Genomic DNA, 14,765 nt, shown 5'->3' on the forward strand with positions numbered 1-14,765 from the left:
ATAAAACTCTCAACCCCAAGGTGTGCCTTTATCCCTCTATTAATTAGCACAGGGAAGGGACGCTCCTGTCTAGAGGCAGAAGACAAAAATAGGAGCAGGGGCGAAATAGAACTGGTTCCTTTGAATGATAAATATTGTTCCCTTTATGCCTTAAATAAAAGGAGAGTTTGGCTAAAACCAGGGGGGGTTTAACTCTTGGAAAAACTGACTTAAACAGAATTGGAGGAAATAGTCCCGGATTAGGCACCAGAAACCTCTTCCAGCAAATTTCTCTCATTCAAAGGTAAGCTCAGCTCAGTTGATACCTGTGTATTCTTGGTAAAGGTTTGTTCAGCCTGTTTCTGGGACTGTTGAAATGTTCTGGTTTTGCAGACATGAGGCTTGGGAGCACACTTGGGTTTGTGTGTTAACCCCTGTGAGCTGTGGCTTTGGGAACAGACCATATATTGACAGAGCTGTTAACATGTCACTATTTACATACTTTTTTTTTTTTTTAATATTAGCAATTTGGAAACAGTTTAAAAACTCTTCCATGGAAAAGACTGTCTGAGAATAGAGTTTTTTTCACAAACGTTCATGAGGAATTGATTATGCAGTCCTGTGTACTGGAAGGAGAACTTGATGTACCTCCATATAAATCTACAAGCAGCAGGACTTGTTCTGCCAGATTTGAAGCAAAGAGAAGAGTCCCCCAGGGGAGAGGGTAATAGCCAACAAAAGCAGGTAGTGTCTGGCAAATCTTACTAATACTGGGGATTCAAAACTGGTCAAGCTGGAGAGCACAGCAGTAGGATACCTGTAGGATGCCTGCCTGAGGACTGTGCAGCTTTGCCAAAGAAAGTTGAACTAGGTAGTTGAAGTGTTTGTTGGTTGGCTGGACTAACTTAAAAATGAAAAAAAAAAACAAAACCAAAACCAAAAACTATTTCAGTTGAGCCCACTGAAGGTTTTTGGGGGACTCTTGGGAGAAACACCATCTGCACAAATGATGGCAGCTGAGTGTTCCCCCTCTGATCTGCGCTCATGGCCAGTAAGGGCTGCACTGTGATTGCATTTCCAAGCCTCCCATGTGTTTCCCAGCAGGAAGCTGACGGGAGAGCACCGTGCTGTAACACTGAGCTGCTCTGGACGCATTTGGGTGGAAGTGTGTTAAGACATGATTTAAATTCACCACCAGGCCCAGACATTCCTTCCAGGAGGTCTAAGCGTGCTCGTGTGTCTTGGCTCTGCAGGTTCTGAGCTGCCGTGGGCCTTCTGACTCGTGGGGTTCCTGGAGGCAGGCAGCCTCCCCAGTGGGGGTGATATTTGTGTTTGGGGTTTGTTTTGCTCATTGCACAATTCCTTGGAATAACTAACGCCTTTCACCTTTTCCTCCGCGTCCCACTCGGTGACTCAGGGCGAAGGCATCTGGCTCAGAGCGGTGTGTTTGCTGGGCTGTTTTGTGCTTTTCCAGATGTGCAGGAGCTCTGGAACGATAGCTGGAATGGGGATGAGTGTTATGAGTGGTGCTGGTGCTCAGCTCTAGTTCTCCCAGGAGGTGGGAGTGAGGCTTTGGCATCATACAGAGGATCCTCGTTTTCCATCCAGTTACGGCTGATGACACCCCTTTGGATCTGGGGCATGTGGGAGCTGTTATATTCTTGGCAAGTGTTTCAGGTGAAACCACCACTGAGGTGGTGTGCCCAGGTGGCCAAGAAGGCCAAGGGCACCTCAGCTGTGCCAGCCATGGTGTGTCAGAGGACCAGGGCAGGGCCCACCCCTGTGCTGGGCACAGCTGAGGCCCCTCAAGGGCTGGGCCCAGTTCTGGGCCGTCATGGAAGAGACACTGAGGGGCTGGAGCGTGTCCAGGGAAGGGAACGGAGCTGGGGAAGGGGCTGGAGCAGCAGGAGCAGCTCAGGGAGCTGGGGGGGCTCAGCCTGGAGAAAAGGAGGCTCAGGGGGGACCTTCTGGCTCTGCAACCCCCTGACAGGAGGGGGGAGCCGAGGGGGGGTCGGGCTCTGCTCCCAGGGAACAAAGGACAGGACAAGAAGGAAAGGCCTCGAGTTGTGCCAGAGGAAGTTTAGGTTGGATATTGGGAACAATTCCTTCATGGAAGGATTGTCCAGCCTTGGCACGGCTGCCCAGGGCAGTGGTGGAGCCCCCATCCCTGGAGGGATTTAAAAGCCATGTGCATGTGGCACTTTGTGGCGTGGTTTAGTGGTGGCCTTTGCAGTGCTGGGGGAATAGTTGGACTCAAATATCTTAGAGGGCTTTTCCATCCTTAACAGTTCTATGACTGTGAAAGCAGTGGCTTCAGGGTGCTCTCTGCAAGATGCAGTGGTTCAGCACAGATCCTCCCTGGAGACAGCCTCACGAAATGAGGGTCCAGAACAGGGAATTGTCCAGGCCTCCCTACTTACCTCCCACCTCTTCTCAATCTGGTTGATCGTGGAGCCATTAGGGTGGCTTAAAGTTCTACCTCTTCATTACCCACCATCATCCCTGTCTCCCTGCAAGGAGTGTCCAGGGTCAAGCCACGCAGATTTCCAGAGCCCAAAGCAAAGCAAACCAAACTCTTAAATTCTTCTAACTCTTGAAAGGCCCTCAGATGCTGTGCTATGGGGCCCAGAAATGCTCAGGTTATTAGCTGCTAATAACCGTGGAGGGCTGCCAGCACTGGGAACGGCTCGTGCTGTTGTCACAGCACAGGGGACAGCTGAGCAGTGCCTTCCTGGAGGTGTTCCTGAAGAGCCTGATGGGCTCAAACCAGGGGGGTTTAGTGTTGGGAGGGACCTTGAAGTTCATCAGCTTGAGACTGTTTCCTCTTGTACTGTCTCTTGTTCCCTGGGAGAAGAGTCTGACCCCCACCTGGCTACAACCTCATGTCAGGAGGGAAGAAACTTCTTTAGGTGACACCTCTGTATTTACCTGAAGAGAACCAAAGCATTAAGAAGTGTGAAGGGCTTCTTAGACTGGCCAGCATTTCTAGCTCATGTTATCAGTCCATCTATACAGAAGCCCTCATCCAAGGCTAGACAAGGCTGAATGCAAATAGTGAGGATATATTTGTATACTGTGGCATAACTATAGCCCCAGGCTCTGATTCATGTGCTAAGTTGGTACTTCTGAGTGCTATAAGTTGTTCATTACATCATTAATTAACCATTAGGAGAGCTTTAGACATTGCATACATTTAGTTCATAAACTTCTACCCCTGTTCATCACCCACAAAACTGATAATTTTGCAACCCTTGCCTTTCTTAGGACTTGGGATGTCATCAAATTATGGGGCATCCCAGACATCTCTAAAATATGTGTCTTAATTTATTCCAGCCTTGAGGATATTCTTAGGCTGTTTTGCTGATAAACTCTTCAAAGGATGTGCATGAACCCTCATCCCCCACTCCCACCACTTCTAAACCTTGGCTTGGTCAAGGATGCTTGTCCAGCATTCCACTGTCCTGAGCCTTGAGCTGAATCAATGTCCTTTATCCTTCTGTGGAGGATGGTAATGATTTTGCAGCCCATGTACTCCTAAATGTTCCTCACATGACAAACTAGCCACTGAAGTCTGGAGGGAGTCTCCTTAATGTTTGTATTTATAGGCCCAAATGAGTATGGCCCTGTGGAGATCCTTGCCTCCTGCAATGATTCCAGCTCCAGCCTGTGTGTTCCTTGTCAGTCTAGGCTTGGAAGGGATCTTAAAGCTCATCTCATGCCAAACCCCTGCCATGGGCAGGGACACCTTCCACTAGCCCAGGTTGCTCCAAACCGTGTCCAACCTGGCCTTGGACACTTCCAGGGATCCAGGGGCAGCCCCAGCTTCTCTGGGCAACCTGTGCAAGTTCAGTCAGGATCTTAGGTTTAAAGGAGGCTTAAATTTTAACTCATTCCCAGTCCAGGTTAGAGGCTTTCCTGTGTAATGGTGAATGTGGGGGAACTAAAGGCAAGATCCTGATTGCTTCATGCATGACATATAAATCTATCCTGGATAAAAGTAGTGCTCAAAATCATCTGATGAGGTTGTCAGGGCAGGTCACCAAACAAAAGGTGACACAGACTGTCTTTTGTCTCAAGTCACAGTCTCAAGGGCTTAAGCAAAGCCTTTCAGACAAGGTCAAGGACAAAGATTTGAGGAATTTGCAGTGGAGGATCACACATTTGTTGCTATCTTGATTGAATTATGCTTTGTGCATGATGAACTCACATAAAATTCACGTTCTCCCCTTCCCTCAGTGCTTTATTAGGTGTTGTAACTGTTTTATAGCCTTTTCTGCACATTGTCTTAGATGTGCTTAACATCAGGAACTGTGGCTTCCTTTGTACAATAGTTGGTGGTGGGTTTTGACCAGCATAATCTTGGCAAAAGTCTTCTCCTTTGGGAAATGCATCAGCCTAGGCTGTGAATGGGCCAGAAAAAGTTGATGACATTGCTTTGCCCAGAGGCTGCTGCAGCAGAGGAAGTCTAATCAAAGGCTTCAACAGGCTTTGGATCAAGTCTCCAGCAAGGCTGTCCTAAGGAGGCAGTGTCGACATACAGCTGTTTCCTGCTCAATCAGCCTGACCCGGAGCAGGGATCACAAGGTTTGTCACTCAGAGGGCTCTAATCAGTCCTTCTGGCCTCTTAGGTGGGACCCAACCCATAAGCTCTTTGATTACAGTGGATACCAAAGACCCACGTAAGGCCTGGACAACTCCTTTTATTTATTTTAAGCATTGCTTTGAGTGTGAGGTTGGTCAAAGTAGTGCTGGTGGTGGAAGAGCAAAGAACTTAAGCCTCTCCACATGAAATGTTGCTTCATTTTCCAGCTACTTCCTACTCAAGGAAATATTGTTTGCAGATGGTGCAGTTACAAAACAGTCATAAACCACCCCGTTATTATCCAGATGGATTTATTACTGCAGAGAAATCTTTGCTATCTCATTTTGGGAATGAGGTTTGCTCTCCCCACTGACATGTGGAATGATTCTGCTCAAAATCCATCCAGTGGCAAGATGTAAATACTCAACATCTGTAACCCTGACAGATGGGTTTGCTGTTGTTTTCTTTAAATCCCAACTCGGGCTAGGCAAGGTGGACAGAAATGCCTGGTCAGATATGGAGAGACTTCATTCCTTGCAGGAAAAGCAGTTGCCGTGGCAGAGAGCAGCTTTGGTGTGAGGTATGTCACCTCTGTCCCATCACACCTCTGGGAGATGGAATTTCAGAAGGAAGGGGAGTTGCTGCAGATCCCTGCCTGTGGCTTCTTTGCTCACCTGCTGGCACGAGTTGGTTCATCTGCTACCTAGAGCAGCTGATGGAGGAAAATCCCAGAGGTAACTAAGGAATTTGGAAGAAATAATAGAGGATATGGATGTAATACCATGAGACAGACCAGAGCTACCTGGAAATCCTGGGAAAGAGCCCCTCCATCTCATAGTGTGGCCGTGCCTGAATGATGCCAGCACCTGGCTGTGGCTTCCCTTGAGGCCACCTCTGAAGACATTCATTTCTGGGCTCCCATAAGCCTGCTTCAAAAGCTGGGCTGGGTCCAAAAGGTGACTCTATATTGAAGCCAGCTGGGTCATGTCTCACAGGTGAGATGAATTTCTTCCTGGCCACTGTAGTGGAGGAAACAAAAATTATCCCAGAGAACATTGACTCCAAAAGGGCAATCCACTTCTTTTCCACCCAAAGCAGGGGTCAGGCAAGCAGCAGTAACACAGGATTAGAGCTCCAGGCTGGGTCCTGTGTCTCCAGCAGGTTATTTCTAAGCCTCCCAGGTCTTCCTGCCCTGGTTATGCTCTCATACATTTCCAAACTTTCTCGGCTGGCAGCAGAGCATTTGAAACAGCATCCATGGAAATTATGGTCTTGCTTTGCTGCCCACACTTGGATGACAGCTGGCTCTGGCTGGAGCTTACCCATTGCTCTTTAAGACTAGTGGCCTGCATTTAGCCATATTTCACTTATCAAAATTAGGTGAAGCATAACTCTTTCCACAAACAGTCATTGGTTTTGTTAAGACCTGCTCAGCGATTTCACCTTTTCCTTTAATTCAGCTTTTCAATTAATTTTTTTTTTTTTTTTTAGAGAATACTGCCTGGTTATTTATGTGTGCACAGACCATATTTGTGTGGGTTTGGTGCTGATCAGCTGCGTGTGTGTTTACAATAGCCCTTGTGTTATCCCAGCCGGCAGCCTGAAAACACTTCCAAATTATTCCACATCAGAAGCGAAGAGGGTTTGGATAGACTCCTAGGGGAAAGTCTTGAAATGGTGCCCAAACCTCAGTCCCAGTGCTGTAAGTCAGGCACGTGGCTGATATTTTATCCACCCCAGCTTGGACTTTGACAGGCTGTTTTGTTTGTGGAGGAAACGGGAACTTGGGAGCAATTTTAATCAGAGATTTCTTGGAGATGGGCTTCCTCCTTTCCTTCGTCCTGTTCTGCCCTCTCTTGACACAAGTGCTTGCACTCTGCCCGTGTTCTCTAAGAAATGATGGAAAATAAGGGCACAGAAGCCCGAGGGCCAGGCTGGACTGAAACAAACCCCTGGGTGGAGGGGGCCTGACCTGGGTCGTGCCTTTGGAGAGGTGCTGGGTTTGTGTACGAAACACTTGGGTGACTGTACGTGGATGAGCAGCAGGAGTTTAGGGTCACTAGGGTTTGGTGTTTGCTGCTAACCTCAAAGCAGGCTGGGAAGTTCAGACCTAAATGGTGCTGTAATAAAAACCTGGAAATAGTCCAGAAAATCCTAAACCAGTTTGGGTTTGAAGGGACCTTAAAGACCATCTCTTTCCAACCCCCTGCCAAGGGCAGGAACACCTTCCACTAGACCAGGTTGCTCAGTGTGGAAAAAAAAGAAGTATTGTCTCAAAACCAAACTCCTACAATGTGAGTTCAGTTCTAGAATTCTTTGCTTTTTAGCTGGACTAAATATGACATTGTTTTCCAAATATATTGGCATTACTGTGGCTTGGAAACTCAATAACTGAGCCAGCTCTGGTCTTGGACCTTGAGTTACTCATATAATAGTACACTTTACTATTGGAGTAAAGATCACTTTCTAAAAATGTAATTTAAAACTGGCACACACATTGATTTAGGAATGCAAAATGATTTTGTTATTATCTCATCTCAAAACCTTTCCTTGATCATCTGCAACTCTGAATTGCAAAATGTATTACAGAAACACAGCTGTTGTGTCTTATAATGTGAGGTAAGATGTTCCATGGCGGTTGTTTGTCTCAAAACAAATTTACAAATCCAGAGCAATGTGGCTGTCCCTGGATCCCTGGAAGTGTCCAAGGCCAGGTTGGACGGGGCTTGGAGCAACCTGGGCTAGTGGAAGGTGTCCCTGCCCATGGCAGGGGGTGGAACGGGATGGGCTTTAAGGTCCCTTCCAGCCCAAACCAGTCTGGGATTCTGTGACTAACAGATGTCTCTCTCTCATAGAGTTTGGTAACTCCTTGAGTTGAACACCTTACAGAGGTTGTGCTCTGAGACTTAGAGAAGGACCTAAACTTCTTCTCCTTAAGGTGGTGCAGCAGTTCAGAGATCAAAAATGCATGATGGTGATCCAAATCTTTGACTCCAGGATTTGGAGCTTTCAGCTTCAGAGCTTTCCTCTGCAACTTTATAAGAGAAATTCAGGGACCTGGTAACACAGAGTGACCTTACAGAGAAGAGCAATAATCGCTCTGGAACCTGGGCCAGTCCATTCCCTCATTAGGACAAGGAAGCTTTTATCTCTCCTGCAGTAATGATGCATTTTTAAAGCGTTTCACACCTACTTTCAATCTCAGTAAAGACCATGAAACTTCTTTGGCTGTGGCCACACGGTATCTGTTGTTAAACAGACTGTTAAAATTAATCAACCCAGGTTAAGCAGCCAAAATTACCACTTGCCATCTCTGGCCCGAGTCTGCTCCCTCAGAGACAGCCCTGTAAGAGGCTGAACGCTGATTAAATGCTTCTCTGCCAAGTGCAGTCCGAAAACATTTTGGCAAGAACTGCCTGTACAAAGCACAGAAAAAAATGTACAGGATGTAAAAGGCTCAGTGTGTCAGCCTGCTTGAATCCAAACCATCCCCTGCCACAAACCCCTGCGTTAGCAAACATCCCATCTGCCTGATGAGAGCTTCTGTACCCTGGCCCCAAATTTCCATGTTCCATCCCCAGGGTTGTTATGTCGTGAGTTCATTATTGCTGCTGGCTGAAATTCACACTCCAGTCCACAGTGCTATCAGCAAAAGACATTTAAAAAAAAAAAGTAAAAATTAGTAATAGCCTTGATTTTACTCAGAGTACAGACTGGAGGCTTAAACTCTTCTTTGGAGGAAGTCCTGCTGCATCCAGGGCAGGAAGGAAGGGAAGGAAGCTCAGCCCACATGCCCTCACATGCAGTTGTTGGCAGTGAAGGGCAGAAGGATGAGGAGCTTGTGAACTGTCCCACTGGGCTATTAAACAGAAGCATCTGGACCACTTCTAGAAGATCTGTTTGACCCCTGGGCAGGCTGGATCCTTGAGTCAAAGGGTGCTGCCTTGTGCCAGCTGAGCATGGGAAGGTTTAGATTGGATATTAGGGAAAATTTCTTCAGGGAAAGGGTGTTCAGGCACTGGCACAGGCTGCCCAGGGCAGTGGTGGAGTCACTGTCCCTGGAAGTGTTGAAAAAGTGTGTGGGTGTGGCACTTGAGAACATGGTGGTGGTGCTGGGTTGATGTTGGACCTGATGATCATAAAGGTCTTTCCCAACCTTAACAATTCCATGATTCTATGCACAACCTCTTTCCTCCTCTCCTTTCCCCTCGTCCTCCCTCTCCCCCTCTCTGAAAAAACGTCAGCAAGTCTGAAGGCAGCAGTCACGCTCATCCACAGTGATGGAATTTAGTCTCCTGGTAATTAGGGATGGAAAATCACAACATTGGCAATGTTTTCACTTGAACAGAAGGGCATTCCTGCCAAGACTTGGATTGTCTTGGAGTAAGAAAAGTGCAATCAGGATCACAGGATGCTGAGCTGGGAATCTGGGGGGCCAGATCCCATGGTTGGAGAAGGTGGTTACAGTGCCACTGACTTCAGCAGAGCTCTGGTTTGTGTCAGCTGGGATCCTGAGGAGCTCTGCTGGGCGGAGACTTGCCTTTCAAAACACAGCAGATGATGTCTAAAACCTGTTTAATATCATGTACAGTTCCCCTGCGCTGGCTCTGGGTAGTCTGGCCCCTCAGCTCAAATGACGTCTGGTGTCAGCAGTTGCTTTTGACTGTTTTGTGGTTTTCTTAAAGGCAAATAACTTCCATGCAGGACTAATGGGGGAGCTCCCATCTCAGCTGCTGGATGTGTGCCGAAGAAATAGAGTGAAACACAGAAGTGGTCACAGACTATAGACCTGCACCTATACAAGACTTGGAATTTTGCATCTGTAGTGATTTTCTTCTTTTTTTTCCCAAAGAATCATAGAATCAGCTGGGTTGGAAAAGACCTCTGAGATCATCAAGTCCAACCCTTGATCCAACCCCGCCATGGTTCCCAGCCTATGGCACTGATGCCACATCCACTCTCACCTTCAACACCTCCAGGGATGCTGATTCCACCCCCTCCCTGGGCAGCCCATTCCAAGGTCTGATCACTCTCTCCATAAAAAAGTTCTTCCTAATATCCAACCTAAACTTCCCCTGCAGAGCTTAAGACTGAGCCCTCTTGTCCTTTTTTTTTCCCCACAGTAAAAACTTGTCCAGAGGCTGAACTGAGAGGGCTGTGAAGCCACCAACTCTGGCTGCTCCTGCCACCAGCTCTGCCCGACCACAGCACTCTCACCAGCTCACCCAGCACAGGGGATCGAAGGGACCCAGTGCCAAAACCCAGGAGAGTTCTTCACTGGGACCTGCCCTGGAGTAATTTCTTTGGGTAGGTGATGATTTGTGCTGCAAACACTGCATTGGAACAGGGCCCGCGAGCGACGGTGCCCCTGGGGCGCCGTGGCTGGAGAGGGGCAGGGGTTGCTCTGCTTTAGGCTGTGTCCCCTTGTTTAGCTGAATCTGGGCAACTTGTGTGCCAGGCTTGCAATTTGGGGTTGCACCTGACCTGAGAACTTATCTGTTTGCCTGGGTTTGTCTGTCACAGCTCCAGTAACCACTGGGAAGGGCGCTGCAGATGTGCAGCAACCCTCTGGCTCTCCAAGGGGAGTCTCCATCCTTTGACTGGAATTCTTTGGCTTGGAAAATTAATTTGAAAAATCCATTCGAGTGCACTGTTGGGAGTCATCCTAAATAAAATGGGACTGGCTTGGCGTGAAGGTGAGAGATGAGTTTCACATGGGGCTTTGCCTCCTTTCCACTGCTCTGGCGTTGCTGTCCTGGCCGTGAAGCTGCTGTGGTTGTGTGGGAAAGGCTTTAAGGAAAAGTGAGGAAAAAAAACAGGGGGAAAAAAAGGAAAAGGATAGAAGCTGTTCTTCTGTACGTGTCACCTGGTAGAAGAGCGTGGAAAACCCTTCCCCTGACAGCCAGTATTGACCCCACTTAAAGAAAAATATCTCTCTGTTCAGCAAATTTGGACAAGGGCCTGGAGTGACAGGATAAGGAGGAATGGCTTCCCACTGCCAGGGGGCAGGATTAGATGGGATATTGGGAAGAAATCCTTCCCTGTGAGGGTGGTGAGGCCATGGCACAGGTTGCCCAGAGCAGCTGTGGCTGCCCCATCCCTGGAAGTGTCCAAGACCGGGTTGGACAGGGCTTGGAGCAACCTGGGCTAGTGGAAGGTGTCCCTGCCCATGGCAGGGGTGTGGAACAAGATGAGCTTTAAGTTCCCTTCCAACCCAGGCTGTTCGGGGATTCTAAACTCCCTGAGAACCTATTCTAACTTTTTGTCTGATCTGTTTGATCTCAGGACATCTGAAGGCTCAGTTTTTCCCTACCATCATCTTTTGGCAGGAAAAAGCAGTGTTGGAGCCCAAGGAGACCTCTCCGTGGTGGGGCCATCCAGCAGGTCATTGCAGCTGGAGCCAGGGCAGCATTTGGTTCTCTGCCCACTTGGCATTGCCCTCCCCAAACCCAGGGCTCATTGTTGGCTGTGCAGGGGGACTGGGAGACTCCAAGAGCCCGCATGCCAACCCAGGGGGCCTGGCCAGAAATTCCTGGCAGTCTCCAAGGTTGATTTGCATTTCTTTTGGTCCCACCAGCCCACCTTAAGGAGCAGTTCTGCCTCGCCTTTGATTTCTTTCCAGGATGCCCAATTTTGGGAGGTTGTAAAGAGACAGAAAGTCTGTAAAGTTTACTAAAGAGGAAAACATTGAATAAAACCCCAAACCATTGCATTTTCTTTGGTGCTCTGGAAATGCTCCCAGTGTTCCCTGGTGTGAACAAGCAAGGGTGGGTTTGCAAACCCTGTGGCACCTGATGCCATGTTCCCTTCTAACTCCTGATTTTACGAACACAACTTCAGTCCAGGTTGAATATCCCAGCAGAGCTATTGCCTTATAAATAGAGAGGTAATTCATATGTTCCAGCTCTCTGCAGCTGAATTTAGGTAATTATTGAGCAGAGACTCTGCTCTGCAGTCCCACGGCACGGCTGTGACCCACGCTTGGGTAACTCCCCAAAGGAGGAGGAGGTAAATAGAGACAGAACAGGTGCTTGGTAACAGATATCCTGATTTTCCAGATAAATGCCAGTCCTCTCTTTGTCTTCCAAGTTCTGTCTCACTATTTTATATACTTCAGAGTCACTTTGCTGGTTGCATGTCATTACATCTATTTTATGGTGTTGTTTTTATCTGTTAAAAATAGGGGGGTTTAAAAGCAAATTTTCCTTTGCTGCACTTCACCTTATAAAAGAACTTGTTGCCAAGTGTTTGAAACTTTGTGTCAATCACCAGTATTTTCTACATATGAAATGGAGAATAATTTGAATTCAAATGTGGCTTCAAAACTTAGAGTTTGGGGTTTTTCCCCCAGGGTTTGAAATAGATATAATTTTAAGAGTCTGTTTTGTATGTATCAATGTCAAAATTAATTTTAACTACAGTTATTTTTTTCTTTAAGTAGAAAGTTGAAATTATTGATAATGAGACTTTTGGACAACTTGACTTGAAAAGCTGATGCTTTGAAAGCTGTGAAATAATTGAGAAATGCTGTCAATTTTTTTTCAGATGATTAGTTAAAAAATAATCATGATTCTGGAAGGAGCTTATTTATCCATGCTTCACATCATTTTTTTCCACTAGAGCATTGTATTGCCAGTGGTGATGGAAACCCATCTCAGAGCTCTTTTCCTGGACCTTGTTCCATACAGGACTTGCTTCTGGAAGTACTGTCACATGTAAGCAAAGCCCATGGCTCTTATAACTCACTTGGCATGAGCCAACCTTGCATTTCCTAAGCAGGCTTATCCCATACTAGTTTCAAAGCTGAAAGGCAAACAAAGAGGATTAGACCAAACTAGTTCCAGAGCACATGTTGTACATACTAATGTCTTGTTGAAACAGGAGAAGGCTGAAAAAAAGACTACCCCTGCTTTAATGAGGATGCAGGCTTGCTTCCTGAATCCCTGCCTGCTTTGCCAATCAGATAGAGGGGATTCTGCATCACTAAAGGAGCCAAGCTAATGAGATTAGGGTTTATCACTTCAAAAAATAAAACTGTACCACTGGAAGAATAAGATTTTACAGGAATTGTGCTAAAGCCTCAGTATGGTCGCTGGGCTTTCCTTCTGAGGTTGTTTAGGGGAAAGCACTGAGCCTTGCAAGTGTTTCCACATAGATGGCTCTGCATCTCCATGCAAAAATAGCCTTGAGGCACTTTATTTCCTGAGTTTCATCTCAGCTAATCAGTAGCCTGAGCAAAGTTGGTCAGATTTCAAATGTGCCATGTCACAGCTCTGGTTTTGACCCAGCTGCCTTCGCTGTGCCTGCTGTGCAACAGGAAACGGACAATACTTGGGATTGTCCCCAAATGCTGCCACCTCAGTGTGCTGCCAGACGTGGGGCAGCAGGAACAGGCCTGCTGCAAGCGGAGGAGAAAACCTCTGGAGCAGCAGAGGGAAGAAAACCTTCCCAGTGTTTATCTTTCAGAGGAAAACCTCTCCAGAAGTGCTCTTGACTGAGGGATCTGTAAGAGCAGCTGTGGCATCCCCACCTCTGTCATCTCCCACCCTCCAGGCAGGGGCTGCCCCACTGTGTGGCAGCAGCACTGGGACCTCGGGCTGGTTTAAAGGATAGGAAGTGCTTTTCCAGCTTTGTGTCTGTTTTCTGGTGGGTTTTAAAAGTAGTTTTACAGTGGTGGCACTTCTATCTTTGTCCCTTGTAAAATCCCCTGCTATCCAGAGGAAACAGTGCTGCTGGAGAGAGAAAGGTATCCTGGAATCATGGAATATCCTGAACTAGAAGGGACCCACAGGGACCGTCAAGTCCAACTCCTGGCCCTGCCCAGGACACCCCAACACTCCCACTATGTCCCTGAGGGTGTTGTCCAAACGCTCCTGGAGCTCTGGCAGCCTTGGGGTCGTGACCAAACCCTGGGGAGCCTGGTCAGTGCCAACCACCCTCTGGGGGAAGAACCTGATATCCAGCCTAACCCCCCTGACACAGCTCCAGGCATTCCCTCGGGTCCTGTCACTGCTCACAGAGAGCAGAGGTCAGTGCTGCCCCTCGTGAGGTAGCAGAGGGGCTGCCTCAGCAGCCCTGAAACTCCTGTCCCAGTGGGGAACAGCACATGTCAGCCTGAGGAGCCTCCATGCTGGGCTTCCTGTGGGAAGATTTAGCCCTCTCGGCTTGGTTTCCCTGTTGGCAGACTAAAGGTCTGGCTTATGGGGCCGGGGTTACAGCAGCAAGCTGAGCTTAACCTTTTGCACCTTTCAGCCCTTCTCTCCCTTGTTATGCTTTTCATCAGCAGGAAAAACATTTGCAAGAGGGCATCAGGCAAAAGGTGGATTGTCTGAGCTCTGACTCAGGCCACGGAAACTGGGCTGGCTCTCAGGACCACCAAAGTCAGAAGTCCCACCCTCTCCCCGGGCTCTGCTGCGCTGGCTCCTCGCTGGGCCTCAAGGACATGCAGGTTGCAGTGAAGTTCCTGATGTTTATGGACTTTTGACTCAGTTATTTTTGGAAAAAGTCAGCTATGCCTTGGCATCCTGCCTAATCACTGCTTCTGGAACATGGGTAATTCACTCTCTTTGGGGAATTCAGGGGCTTCCCCCTCATTCATCCAATTTTTCCCTGCAGAGCTAACGGTGGTGCCAGTTTTCCATTAGGAAGCCAATACTAATTCCCCCGTCTTGCTTTATCCAAACAAACACGGTGTGCCACATTCCTCCTGTCTGCTGTTCTGGTGGAGAAGTCCCAGAAAAGCCGAAGTGTGACGTGAAAAGAAGCAAGACAGGAGAGAGGGGAAAGGCTGGAGGGTCTTGTGCTTGGGGAAGAGCACAATGGTTCTGGGGCAAATACCTGGTGGTGTCAGTCCTGCTGCTCCCTAGGGTGGCACTTTGAGTGCAAATGCTCTAGAGAAGCCCTTGGAAATTCCTTTTGGGGTTCAGTGTTACTTCAAATAATTTCATTTAATTTTATTTAATTTGCAGTGTGCTAAAGCTAAGCCATGAAGCCCCAGGAGTCAGCTTCCTCTTGGGGGACTACCCTGGTCTCCCCACCCCTAGGGCACAACTAGTGTTTAAAATCCTAGAATTTTAAATATGAATGTGTGGAGGTTCTTCCTTTTCAGTTCACAGCTTTTAAAGAGGCAGTTTCAGAAGATTTATTCCCTCCTTCTTTAACAGAGGAAACCAGGCTTCTCACCTACAACACAGGAACAGAAGGT

General features: G+C 47.7%; 1 long non-coding RNA gene across 1 annotated transcript in view; it reads left to right on the forward strand.

The window, feature by feature from the left end:
• Positions 1-14,765, forward strand: part of LOC108504499 — a 56,590-nt gene that overhangs the window by 18,115 nt on the left and 23,710 nt on the right. Inside the window, exon 7 of the long non-coding RNA XR_001877136.1 lies at positions 9,685-9,868. This is a non-coding gene — a long non-coding RNA (uncharacterized LOC108504499). The remainder of the gene's footprint in view (positions 1-9,684; positions 9,869-14,765) is intronic.

Source organism: Lepidothrix coronata, unplaced genomic scaffold, assembly GCF_001604755.1.
Source record: "Lepidothrix coronata isolate B3197 unplaced genomic scaffold, Lepidothrix_coronata-1.0 Scaffold165, whole genome shotgun sequence".
Lineage (NCBI taxonomy): Eukaryota > Metazoa > Chordata > Aves > Passeriformes > Pipridae > Lepidothrix > Lepidothrix coronata.